The 14,473-nt window shown below is 34.2% G+C and overlaps 1 long non-coding RNA gene across 1 annotated transcript; it reads left to right on the top strand.

Moving 5' to 3' along the window:
* Positions 1–11,885: 11,885 nt before the first annotated feature.
* On the top strand, positions 11,886–14,173 carry LOC114324947 (uncharacterized). Its single transcript, XR_007697452.1, has 5 exons — positions 11,886–11,979; positions 12,038–12,207; positions 12,264–12,326; positions 12,748–12,886; positions 13,762–14,173. It is a non-coding gene; the product is annotated as an uncharacterized LOC114324947 (long non-coding RNA).
* Positions 14,174–14,473: the final 300 nt, after the last annotated feature.

Below are 14,473 nucleotides of genomic sequence, written 5' to 3' on the forward strand. Positions count from 1 at the left end.
AAACGTTAATAAAATCATTTTTAGGTAAAATTGTGGCTTATTTCCCATTTGAATATACTTGATTATAAAAATGCCACAAGAAAATAGCTTCAGAACAACATTAAGAACATAAGTTGCTTACAATTTTACATAGTCAGTTTATACATTTCCGCAGTTATGTTGAACAAGTGTGACATCCATCGAAAAGAGAGTGGCATCCATCTCATCTTCATGCTTCATGATTGCCATTAAGCAGTTCTTCAAAATGATACGCCCATCTGTTAAGTATATGTTCCTTGTCACTAATTATTACAGAACCATCCCTATCTGTGCATGCTATTATTCTGGGTTTGAGTTCTTTTCTACACTTGTTTATTTCTTGGTAGAATTTCCGTGAGTTTTTTCTGTTGTGGTGGTTAAAAATCTAGATTAGAACGTTTTAGTATCGCTGTTTCTTTTTCCTTGTAAACGTTTTTTTATCGTCGAAGGTTTTAAAAATCTTCCAGAGTTAATCTCGTTCTGCATCTTATGGATTTTTTGTTTAAATATTGCTAAATAAGTCTTACTCCATTCCAAGAGGTGTTATATTCTTGAGTGTTCAATGATGTATATAACTATGCCACACCTATAACGACTTGTCAATATGATCATTGTAGCGAATGTGTTAAATATCAAATATATATTTTAAAAAGTCATTAACGAGCATAAACAGAGCTACTAAAGAATCTAACTGATTTACGATAGTAAGATGTAGGTAATATTATGGGAAACTAACAATAAAAAGTGGCACTAATTCAACATTATACATTATTTTATATAGCCAATTAAATAAAGTATCTAATTCATTTTATTTATGTTGCGTCTGTTAAGTGATACCGTCTGTTAAAATGACAAAGTGTACATTTATTACTTGCTTGTTTATTAGACATTCGGTAATAATAAACATATACAGCGTAGCGAAAAAGTATGGAAACACGGTAATTTTTTGGAAACCGCTACAACGGTTTTTATAGATTTTGGGGGATGAGGGTCTTCTAATGAGGCCGATATTATAGTGGTAATTACATTGTTGTCAGATCTTCAGTTTTTCTGAAAATCTAATTACCTTTCTTATTTCAAATGGAACACGGAACACCCTGTATATTTTTTGCGTTGTGAAGTCCTTAAGACATATTGATTATTTTTCATGTTATATTCCCTATACCTAAATGCCATAATTTCAGAGGTATTGCCAATAACTCCGAAATTATGGCATTTAGGTATAGGGAATATAACATGAAAAATAATAATCAATATGTCATTGCTACATTTATTAAAAAAAGAAGGGGTGGTATCCATCCTCAGGGTAAAAGCGCAAATTGGTACCATGTCACTTTTGTTCCTTGAGGTATCTTCTAAACATTCACCAATTTTCATAAAAATCGATAGAGGTTCAACGAAATCGGAGGTAATAGCTCATATCCACCTTCAGTGACTGCACTATATTTATATGTGTGCAAATCTTCTTTATGCTAATCAACCATGGAACTCCCACACAACAGGATTGCTTTGAAACTAAAATTAGCCACATGTGATTAAATTCTGGTAGAGATTTGTTGAAACTGTAAGCCCACTGGTTTTCTCTATGGTCACACAGCCAATTATCTCGATGAGTGACAATGAACATATTTGCACATTAATGACAAAATGGAAACTCAGTATGATTTCACGAAATAAAAAAACTGTGAGCAAACATAGTTTTTCATACTTTTATCGGTTTTTCTCTTAAAAAATTTGAATTTTGTTTGTATACTCGAAAAAACTATATAAAAAATATCTTTATATTATTTGCAGTTTACTGGAGAACAAAGAAATACTAAAAATAAACAATGAGTTTATACATACGATCTATAAAATATATACTTGGAAAATAAAATAAAAAACTACATTTTTAGGAAATATAGGTTTTCAATGTCACTCTACACTGCATTTTGAAAATTCTCTTCACTGCATTTATTGTTTGGCAGGTTTTATTATCATATTGTTATATTCAGAAAATTTTTCCAGAAGAATAAATAAGTGGCCGACTAAGCAAAGCCGGGGGCCAAATTTTTCCAGAAGAATAATCAAGTGGCCGGGTGGCAAGAATGACATTTGCCCGCCAACTAGGGCTTCCAATCTCGTAATACCGAGATCTCGGTATTGCGGGATCCCGCTTCATTTTCCAATCCCGCGCTATGCGGGATTACAGGTGCGGGATCCGCGGGATTTGCGGGACTGAAAAAATAGTACATTACTGCTGTAGCTACGCTCAAAATTATCAAAAAACTGTCTTTGCGCCGTATTTTACAACGACGTAGAAATGTGACTGCACTACTGATTTATCTCCAAAAGCCTCGTAGTTACCAAGCGTCGTGTGACGAAACTGTTCATCTCCCACCGAAAAGTTTACTTCGAAAAGAAATTAATGATTTTGTAACGGGAATGAACTTCAGCCCTTTACATTCATCTGAGAGCAATGATGACGCAAGAGGCTGATTAAGTAAGAAATACGTGAGAAATAATGTAGAGGTTTCATCATCGGGTTCCGATCTTGATCTTACATTGCAACAGGAGTTAGAGTTAACTATATCGTCAGCATGTAATGTATTTACTTTGCACGTCGCCATCTCGAGCTAATACACTTGAGTCTATTATTAAAATAGAAATGACTCTAGGAATCTGGGGAGTCAATGGGAAAATATCTTAAATTTACATATAAAGCCTAAAAAGGAATACCGTCGACGTATGGAAGCCGAAAGGGCATTTTCTGCTGCTGGCTATATTGTGTCTAAAATACACAGGAGATTGGCAGATGACAGTTTAGATTTAGATATTGGCTCTTATGAATAAAAATAAAAATGTAGTTTATACTCCAAATTTTGGAGTACATACTCCACGCGGTAGTATCTACTCTTATGTACGGTGAGTAGAAACTTATCACATCAACATATTTTTATTCATATGAAATGTAGTATAAACTTATATACTTTATGCTCATACTCATGAGAATGCAGTTGGAGTTTATACTCCGTTTTTATTCATACCATCCAATATGTTGTGTTTCCTTTGCAAGCATTTTCAATTGAAAGCTTTAACTAAAAAATAGTAACTTATAGCTAAGTAATATAGCAAGTAAATTAGTAAACTATATTAATTTTCAGTTGAAAATGTTTTTTTTTTGTTGATTTTTAAAATTTTGTTGGTGTATTTTTTGAAGATAGATTTTTGTTTTTTAAGTATTTGTTACTGTTTTTTGTTAAGAAAAAACAGTTTTGATCTCATACTAATAGTAATAAAAATAAATGTGGAGTTAGTTGATTAATTTATTGTTTTATTTGCTTTATATAAATATGACTATTTTCAATATGCGGGATCCCGCAAATACCGAGATCCCGCGGGATTGAAAATTCGTAGTCCCGCAAATACCGAGATTGAACTCGGGCTGCGGGATTGGAAGCCCTACCGCCAACATCTTAATTAGACTGACGTCCAACTACAACTACAAAGCATTACTTTATAGATGACTAACGATTTTGCAGATTAATGGGACGTAGATAGAAGCCGAATATACTCACTAAGCAACTTAAATACTTTATTTACAACTTCCACTACATTAGTTACTAGAACAGCAACAAATAAAAGTTTGTCAAAATGATGTCAACATTCGACGACGGATAGGTACTGGAAGAAGAATTAGATATATGAACGACAAACAAAGTAAAGTTGATTAATAGATACTTTTTCTTCTTCGGCTTTTTCCCATTATGAATTCGCCAATTTCGTCCTCCACAGCACTCTATTCTCCCACTCTATTTCATCTTCTCTGAGGTCTTTATCGATCATTGCCATATCATTTCCTATGTACGTTTTTCATCTCATAGCAGGTCTTCCTCTCCATCTTCTTCCCGGCGGGTCCCAGTCCAATATTTGTTTCGGTCACCTGTGTTCTGGCGTTCTTTGTACATGCCCACGGTAGACAGAGACCGGTATGCCTATACGCAAGCTCTAAGGAGTGACGTCACGTGCGAAGCAAAGTTTCTATTAGAACACTAACGCTTGCCCTGTTAGTCGGTTAATATTAAATATAAGCATGAACATTTGGTACTTTATTTTATATGGTGTGTAGTTTACAATTTTTAACATTTTTTTGGGTATAGGTTTTATGATTAATGAAAAATAAAACAACTATTTTCGACATTTCGCCGCTACATAAAGTGTGTATATTCATATTAATGTAGGAATATAATATTGTTTTTTCAATTAGTAAGCATGTAAATGAATTCTATTTTATACATATTTCGATAGTCGGTAGAATGGTTAAATATTAAAAACACTTTACGAATTACTTAACTAACGTTTACAATAATTAGAGGTTACAAAATATCTTCAAACTTTCATTTGCATTTTCCAACATTAGCTTACTTTACAATGTTCCAATAATCAGAGGTGTAACCAGGATGATCCTAAGGGGGGGTTACAACTACTTGATGGTCTCTCTCTGGGGATATGGAATAGTAATGGTGTTAAGTGTATAGAGCTTAAAGTACATTCAAATGAGAAGGTTATAACCACCAAATCCCCCCCCTGGTTACGCCTATGCCAATAATGAATCCAGCCTACAATTTATAATGAAGATTTATTGCACATTTATTGAATACCTATTTTTATACATTACTTATTAAAATTTATTCCTTAGAGTTAACAAACTATGATATTTTTTGTCGAGTTTTCTTTGATAGTTACTCAAACTAATATTTCTGTTCATTTCTCTTAATCTTATATATAATATACGTATCCTACTGAGGCATAACAGTATAATACCTTAAATGGGATCGTGATATTCACAAGTTGAGCCAAGGTTTTCTGTGCCAGCTCTTGAAAGATTTTAGTTTTTTTTTGACACAGAGCTTCCATGGATTGTACAAAACAGTGATTCCATTTTTAGTACAGCTTCCCACAATTCTTCGTTTGGGTACATAAGAGAGCCTCTTGAGACTGTCTGTAGCCAACCTGATTCCATATGTGTCTCATAGGTTTTTGTAGGGTTTCCTAAACTATATTTATGCTTGAATTTGTATGCCACAAAACCAGCAACATACTTCAAAGAGTCCCGATGAATTTTTTCTTTCACCTCACAATTTTCTGCGACTTTCAAAATGTCATCGTCAGTTATATGATCCTCCTCCAAGCAGTGAGCTTCTATATATTTATTTTGAAGTATTTTGTCCTCTTCAAACTGATATTTTTTCGAACCTTCAGTTTTTTCTCTCAAATTAGACAGCACTTTTTGTGTTAAGCAAATATCTTCCGATGCCGAAATATCGCTTGGCAATTGAGGACTTTCTATTGAGCTGTTACTTACGCAAGATTTAATAGTTTCAATAGTATTGCGACATTCTGTAAAGATCGCCGCTGAATTTTTTCCTAAAATATACCACCTTAATCTAAATTTAAAATCTCTTGGTGAAGGATGATCGTTTGCACCACCCATTCCTCGAATATAAGAAAAAAGTTCACTAGCACAACCTGCTTCAGCTTCGATGTGAAAATATAGTCAACGTTGTATTTTGCTTGTAGGTAAGGAAGTAACTCTTTCAGAGATCTATTGGTAAGCAATATCCCTTTTTGAAATGGAATAAGTCATTTATGTTGTCATCTTGGCGCCGACTTGCAACCACCCATTGCTTTACAAACTCTTCATTTTGAGGAAATCGAAAGTATTTTATGTCTGATCCTTTCGTCACTCGATTATAATTCTTACAATTAGCTACGGCACAACCCCGCATGTCTTTGTTAATACATAAAATCTTAACAAAATAGACTTAAATAATAGAAAAAGATCGACACGAGAGGCTTTGTAAAAACAGTTCATCTACCGTACGATACACAAATAGATCAACCGGGACACGGGTGGTTCCTACATTTGGAACCTGTATTATTGCTTCGTAGGTGACATCATGCGCGTCGGGGTACACATGTTGATTTATTTACGAGCATACCGGTCTCTGTCTACCGTGGTACATGCCCATACATTGTACGGCTCCACCTTTTTGTAAAAAACTTTCCCTGCCCTCCCTGTCTTGTGAAAAATAAATTGGTCATCGTTTTGGAGTTTTCTCTCCAAATAAGTACTTAGCCTCTCCGAACGATGGCACCGCTGTCCCAAGAGAAATTTGCTATTGTGTAGTACATTCTTATAGACGGCCTATGTTAAAATTTCAGCTGAATCGCTTTCTATGGATGCTATACAATGTGCAACTTTTTTCACTACTTACATACATTCAAAACGAACAATTTCTCACACAGTGAGAAAAGTCGGCCCACGCTGTGAGAAATATTTTTTCTCACGGGTTGTCCTACGGTTTTCCATACATCTAATCGCCGTTTCCATGGTAACATGCACAATACAAACACAATTAATGTTGTCAAACAAATTGTGTTGAAGCAAAACTTTGCAGGAATTACCTTTCAAAACTGTTCAAAAATAACTGTTAATTAGAATTTAAATAAATAAGGTATATAAATTTTAAGAATATTAAATACCTACATGCTACATGTACTATATTTATTTTATTTCAATGTCATCATTCTCTTTGATCCCTATGCGGGTTCGGCTACCCTAATTGCATTTCTCCACACAACTCTATCTTGGGTCATAGCAACGTTAATCCCCTTTACCAACATGCCCTGCCTTATCGTCTCCCCCCAGGTCTTCTTTGGTCTTCCTCTCCTACTCCTTCCAGGAATCTGCACTTCAGCTATTCTTCGTATTGGATGATCACCGTCTCGACGTTGAACATGACCAAACCATCTTAACCTATGCTCTCTCATTTTGGCATCAATTGGTGACACACCTAGACTTCCCCTAATATACTCATTTCTAATTTTATCCTTCTTTGTAACTCCACTCATCCATCTAAGCATTCTCATTTCCGCCACATGCATTCGTTGTTCCTCTTTCTTTTTCACTGCCCAACATTCAGTTCCGTGCATCATAGCCGGTCTTATGGCTGTTTTATAGAATTTTCCCTTCAGCTTCATTGGAATTTTCCTGTCACACAACACACCACTCGCTTCTTTCCACTTCATCCATCCAGCCCTAATTCTACTGCATGCATCTCCATCTATTTCTCCATTACTGTGTAATACCGATCCTAGGTACTAAAACTATTGCTTTTCACAATCAGTTCACCATCCAAAGATACCATTTTGTTTGTAGTAACTCCATCTTTAAATGAACATTCCAAATACTCTGTTTTTGTCCTACTAAGTTTTAAACCTTTTTCCTCCAGAGCTTGTCTCCACTGTTCCAGTTTTTGTTCTAAGTCTCTTTCACTATTTCCTATTAACACTACATCATCAGCATACATTAGGCACCATGGAATACTACCCTGTAGTTTCGCTGTTATCTGGCCCAAAACTAATGAGAATAAATAAGGACTAAGCACCGAGCCTTGGTGCAATCCTACTTTCACCTGAAATTTATCAGTCTCACCCACACCTATCCTAACACTAGTCGTTACTCCCTCATACATATCTCTAGCAATATTTACATATTCGCCAGGGACTCCTTTCTTATTGAGTGCCCACCAAAGAATCTCTCGAGGAACTCTATCATATGCTTTCTCAAGATCAATGAATACCATATGAGCGTTGGTCTCTTTATTCCTGTATTTTTCCATCAGTTGCCTTACAATGAAAATTACATCTGTTGTTGATCTGCCCTGCATAAAGCCAAATTGATTATCGGATATTTCGGTTTCTTCACGTATCCGTCTATCAATTACTCTCTCCCATAATTTCATGGTGTGGCTAAGTAGTTTTATAGCCCTGTAGTTTGTGTATTGTTGTATGTCTCCCTTGTTTTTGTAGACAGGTACTAATATACTGCTTCTCCATTCGTCTGGCATTTGTCCAACTTCCATAATTCTATTAAATAGACCTGCTAGCCAACTTATTCCTGTCTCTCCCAATGCTTTCCATACTTCCCCAGGAATATCATCTGGTCCGACTGCTTTTCCTTTCTTTATTTTTTGAAGCTCTTGAGCCACTTCCTCGTTTGTTATTCTAGTAACCATTGCTGTTACTGTCTCCGTTAACTCCACAGGCTGTCTGTCAAATTCTTCATTTAATAAACTGTCAAAATACTTTCTCCATCTCTTTTTGACATCCTTTTCGTGAATTAGTATTTTATTATTTTCATCTCGGATACATCTAATCTGATTAAAATCTCTTGCTTTCTTTGCTCTCTGTTTGGCTATTTTATATATCTTTGCTTCGCCTTCCCTGGTATCAAGTTGATCGTATAGGTTTGAATACGCTTCTGCTTTAGCTTTTGCTACTGCTACTTTCGCTTCCTTTTTGGCGACCATATAGTTTTGAAGATCTATGTCCGATCTGGTTTCTTGCCACTTTTTATATAATTTTCTCTTCTCTTTTATTTTTCCTTGTACTTCATTTGACCACCACCAAGTCTCTTTATCTTCAAACTTCTTTCCTGACGTTTTCCCAAGTATTTCAATAGCCGTCTCTCTAATGATATTGGCCATTTTTCTCCAAATTGTGTTAGGGTTTAGTTTCATGTTCCAACATATTTTTTCTACTATACTTCCCCTGAATAGACCTTCCTTCTCATTTTTTAGCATCCACCACTTGATTTTTTGTGGCCCTCTCCGATATTTTTGTTTAGTCTCGCTTTTTACTTCGATGTCCAGAACAAGCAGCTTATGTTGTTGGCTTACTGTCTCACTAATTATTACCTTGCAGTCCTTGCATTCATGTATGTCTTCTTTCCTTATCATGAAGTAGTCTATTTGGGATTGATGTTGTCCACTTTTGTAGGTAATAAGTTGAGTTTCTCTCTTTTTAAAGAATGTGTTAACAATCGCCATATCCAATGCTGTTGCTAATTCTAGCATGTCATCTCCAGCTTCACTTCTAGTTCCAAAGCCTAATCTCCCATGTATTGTTTCATATCCTGCCTTGGCTTCTCCCACATGTTCATTGAAATCACCTCCTATTATAACTTTCTCCTCTGCTGGAATATCACTCAGTACGTCTCCTAATTGGTCATAGAAAGCCCTTCTTTCATTCTCACCCAGACCTGTTTGAGGAGCATACACACACACAACATTCAATACCTCTTTATCAATTACAAATTTCACTGACATCATTCTATCACTCGTTCTAACAACTTCTACTACGTTATCTTTCATTTCACTATCGGCAATTATATCAACTCCATTTCTAGTGTTACTACTCCCTACATACCACAATTTATATCCATCACCTAGTTCTTTCGCCCTTTGTCCTTTCCACCTAGTTTCTTGAATACAAGCAATTTGAACTCTTCTTCGTTTGAGCGCATCCACTAACTCCAGACTCTTACCTGTAAGACTACAAAGATTCCAAGACCCTATCCTGATTTTTCTAACCATTTTATTTCAATGTATGCATATAATATACCTAAAAGCACCTAATTTAATTTTGAAGTTTGAACTCTTGACAAAACCGCAACAAACTTCTGCGCTCATGAGAAAAATATGTTTTTTTTCTCACTTGTTGTATCGGGTGTCCCAATAAGAATGGCTCTCGGCCATATCTCAGGAACCGTTTATAGTACAGCTTTCAGAAAAAAATATTTATAAAAAAAATTGCCTCGGGAAAATCCTGGAAATTATTTTCATAATTGTAGGTTCACCGCTAGAGGGCGTAACTGAATATCAAAAATAAAAACATCAAAATTTTACAAAATTTGCCTAATGAAAGGGCACTGGAAATCCGATCATCGTATTCTTCATAAAATTCTGCGCATATTTGATTTCACAACTTTAAGTCTACCTTTGCAAATAAGAGGTGGGGGTGAGTGGGAACCTTGTTATGAAAAAATGGCTGTAAGTCCGATTCTGCTAAATCGAATTTTGCAAACTTGGTCGTGTTGAAAACAGCTCTTTTTCGTCAATGTAAAAGTTATAATTTTGAAACAGCCTATTAAGTAATATGGCAGCTAGGAGGCGTTATTTATTTATTTTCAGAAATCTAGTTGCTTTGGAAAATATTAAATATAAGTATGCAATTTTAATCCTGTATTACAAAATTAGATCAAGTTAGCAACAGAATAGCGAAAACCGCAAGTTGATACCTTTTTTCTATCTCGAGATATCTTAACAACCGTGTAAATTTTAAACATAACTGCTACTGTCACCGGTAAACGAAGTTAAGGAAAGGTAGTGTGCTGTGGAAAAAACAAAGAAACATTTTTTAGATGTCAACGTGTATTAATTAAAACAACAATAGGACAAACAACACTATAAAATATAACAAAGAAATAAAAACAACTACTTAGTGACCACTTAAATGTTCAAATTATGGCCCATGCAAGTATTTACTCTCTAAGAGTATATTGAACAGCAGTGTCAATTTCTGCTCTCGCGATGCTTTGCATGGCGTTTCCTACTCTCTGGATCATGTTTTCTCGAGTAGTGGGCCTAGCGGCAAAAACAAGGTCTTTAATCCGCCCCCATAAATAAAAGTCTATAAATATATCACCATTTTCCAGCTAACTACATACTTATCTTAGTACTAAGCTAAGCTAACTACTTATCGGATCGCCTTAGTACATTCACTACTTTTCGCCGATTAATACTTGACAAATGTAAATATCAGAAAAATTTAATTAGACCTGTAAGGGAGAGAAAACTCCAAACCGATTCAAGAAAGTTTCACAATCGATACTCTAATTGACGTCATAATAAAGTAGAGCTCGCTGAAACGAGTAGTATACACCTACTAACATTACCGACACCCGTGAACATTGAACATGTTTTGATGTACACTGACTCAGTGGCAACGCGCATTTAATCGTTCCGCCGAAGAGTTTGCAAGACAAGGTGAGTACGTAATTAATTGCATACAGGTGACTGGTTTAGACACTTTGTAACTGTAATAATTTTTCATAAACTAACATTGCGTAAAATGCAATTAAATATATTTTTTCCAAATAAATTGTAACTCACAAATGACGAAATAGAAAAAACAAGCTGAAAATTCGAACATTACCATAACGAAAACTTTGTTTTTTACGTATTTAAATTCATAATATGGAAAATTGCTATTATGAAAAGTTGTTTAGAATTAAAAATTATGTTTTGTACAATTATATCCTTCTGATTTAAATATTATGAACTATAAAGGTACTTTACTCTTTCTTTAGCGAAATTCATATTTTTTGACATACCTCGTATAATATAGATACAATTTGATATCTGATAGTTGAATCGTAGATTTTTGGTCATGCGGAACTTTTTATGAAGAATAACTTTTTTTGTAAAATTAAAAATAAAAAAGTTTTTCTATAATATAATGTTGTAATGATACGCCGCGAACACGCACCAACACTAGAACCGTACGAGTTTCACAAACCGCGCAGAAGCCCCACTCATTTCCACTTCTCCGAAATAACACAGGCAGAGGGATACTTAAGGAGGCCAGCGAACCGAGATTCTCCAGTCTGCAGTCTTGAAGCGACAGCTTTGGGCTCTACTACCAGCCAAGCCAAATAGATTACATTTTAGTAAACAAAAGATTCCGAAACAGATTTACATCTGTCAAGACTTATCCTGGAGCAGACTTACAGCCGGTTTCCGAAACGTTATTCAAATCTTCGATCATCTAATCGAGCTGTTAGATTTGATCAACTGTTAACCAGTGACGAGTTTCTCAAACGTCGATCATCTTAAAATTATATGATCGTAGAAAATCGATTATCTGACATACGATTTGGTATCGATACTGTCACAATCGGCTGTCATCCTTCAAAATTTCATTTTATAACCAAAAAATTTCAATCCATAGTAAATAACTACATAATTTATATAATTAAAAAGTATATTAAAAATGAGCAATACCAACGGAAATCCTCCACGCAAAAATTATACTGAGAGAGAGAGAGAAATGTTTGCTGTTGGAAATAATTGGAAAGTAAGTACGAAATTTTCTAACTTACAGAACAAATTTCTAATTGTATTTTTGTTTTCAGATACAAGCATATTAAATTGAAAACAAATAATGTACCAATGCTATGTCCACCAACCAAAACAATGAAACCTGGGAAAAAATAGCGCTGAATTTCCCAGAACTCCCAAGCAGCTGAACACTGCATATATAAACTTAAAAAGGGTCACTAGCCAAAAAGTAGCAGAGGAAAATGTAAGTGTATAAAACTTTCGGTTGATTTAGAGCTATATGGATTAATTACATTGCAGATTCAAAAATATAATGAGCAGAAGGTTTTGGACCAGTTGAAGAGAGACCAAACTGCGGACAAAGTAGGTAACTTAAATTTAAAGCTCTTAACACCAGGTCAGTCGAATTACACTATTTCTGAGTGGAATATTTTTATAAAAATATAATCCAATGAAACTAATTTTATGATGGGAACTAACCTAGTGTTGAGACAATAGAAGTTTAGTATTTGAGGGTGTTAACGCCAAAGAGGTGTAAGTCATATTTGTGAAATGATGGAAGTCTTGCTTTATAACTTTGATAAATAGACATTTTTTCATCAGGAAAAGTGGTGTAAGTATTTACAGTAAAAACTTACACACCACTTTTTCTCTGAAGAGGTCTGTGTATATAATATCAAGATTATAAAATAGGGCTTACATCATTTCAAGAATATGACTTACACCACTTTGATTTTAACCCTTTCATTTCTTAATCAGTAATGAACTAATGAATTGTTTTCAGAAAGACATACTTGCAACAGGTGGTGGCACATTTAGGCCTCGTCTCACAGATGTAGGGGCACAAATGTTGAGTTTGATTGGCAATCAAATCCAACCTTTACCCAACAGTTGTGACAGTGCATCTGGTTTCTTCACATCTGGTGAGTCCTTATTTTATTAATTTATTTAAATAAAGGTAACTAATTTTAAATTTATTTATATATATAAAGCTTGATCAATATTTCCAATATTATCTGAACAATAACCTGTATATGGTCTTGATCTGTACAAAACTTCTGAATTAGAACATTTTTTTGTTCAGCACGTTATCCACAAATGTAGTACAGTGACCATTAGTTTAACTATTTAAAACTATTATCTGATAATGCTAGGTTTACGTATTCTATGGATGTAGCAATAGAAAGAAGCCACCTTCTGTTAAAAAGGATGATTAGAAGAGGGAGGTATGGTATAGTCGGTCTAGTCGGTTTTCTAAAGATTAACTTAAGTTTATCCATTGTTTCCAAAGTATGTACATCCGGATGTAAGTTTTTGAGTAAATCTAGAATGTTTTTGGCATCTGAAAGATTTCCATCTAAATTGGATATTGTATCCTACAGTTCTAAGTCAATTTAAGATTTTTTGAAAGGTATTATTGTTTAAAGTTTGATTGTTAAAGATATTATTTCTATGTTGATCAATAATAAATCTGAGAACAAGGGTGATAAGCGGTTCCCCATAGCCAGACCTTGTGCCTATCTATAGACATCATTAAACAAAAAAAAGATCTTTTGTAAACCAAATTTAAGCAAACTCAAAATATGAGAATTAATATCAATAAATATTATTAATACGAATTAATTATTATAATTATTTATTCCAATTCTAAATTAAGGTAGATTATTAACTTAGCTATTAAGATAGCTAAAGTATATAAATAAAAGTAACTACCTACCTAATTCGAGAAAGATTTTTTTTATAAAGAAAAAACTATCTGGTACATCTAAAACAATTGAAATTTTTTTTATTTTTATAGTTGCACAAGACAGTCAAGTGGAAGTAGATTACCTACAATTGGAAGACACATAGCAGACGTCCAATGTACCCTCTACTTCCACTGTGCTGCTCAGTACACCCACGACAACTGCTGTCCTGCCCAAGAAGACAGCCAAGATGTCTCAGGCTCGTTCAAAAAATAAAAAAGTAAAAGATGTAGGGAGCGAAACCCTTAATGTATCTTTTACAAAAAAAATTGAAACAGCAAGACTAGAAAAAAGAAGTAAGATAGTATTTTTCAACAAGAAAAAAAGAAATTTTAGAAGTAGAGCTTCAAATAAAAAAATTCGATCTCAATCAATTATTCGGTAATAGTGGTTAGGTATGTACCTAATAAAGTAATTTTAAATAAAAATTGTAATTTCTTTAAATAATAAAATTAATAAAAAATGTGTTTTTCAAAGTTTATTTACCCAATGTTGGGCCAATACATCTTCAGAATATTTTGTGGGAATCTATTTACAAAAACTCTTCCTTGCATTTCCTTCTGATATTGTTCATGTCTCACTCCCATATCGTAGTATCCCTCACATATAGTAGTATTGATTTGATGATACTATTAAATGTGTTTTGGCTAATTTATGTTGAGATATGATATGAGAGGATTTCAAAGGCCTGTTGTCTGTTGTTCTTTTTCCTATTCTATGTTTAATGTTTGCCTGGACTCCAACTTTTGCACTATTATACTATCA

This window comes from Diabrotica virgifera, chromosome 4 (genome assembly GCF_917563875.1).
Source record: "Diabrotica virgifera virgifera chromosome 4, PGI_DIABVI_V3a".
NCBI classification, from domain to species: domain Eukaryota; kingdom Metazoa; phylum Arthropoda; class Insecta; order Coleoptera; family Chrysomelidae; genus Diabrotica; species Diabrotica virgifera.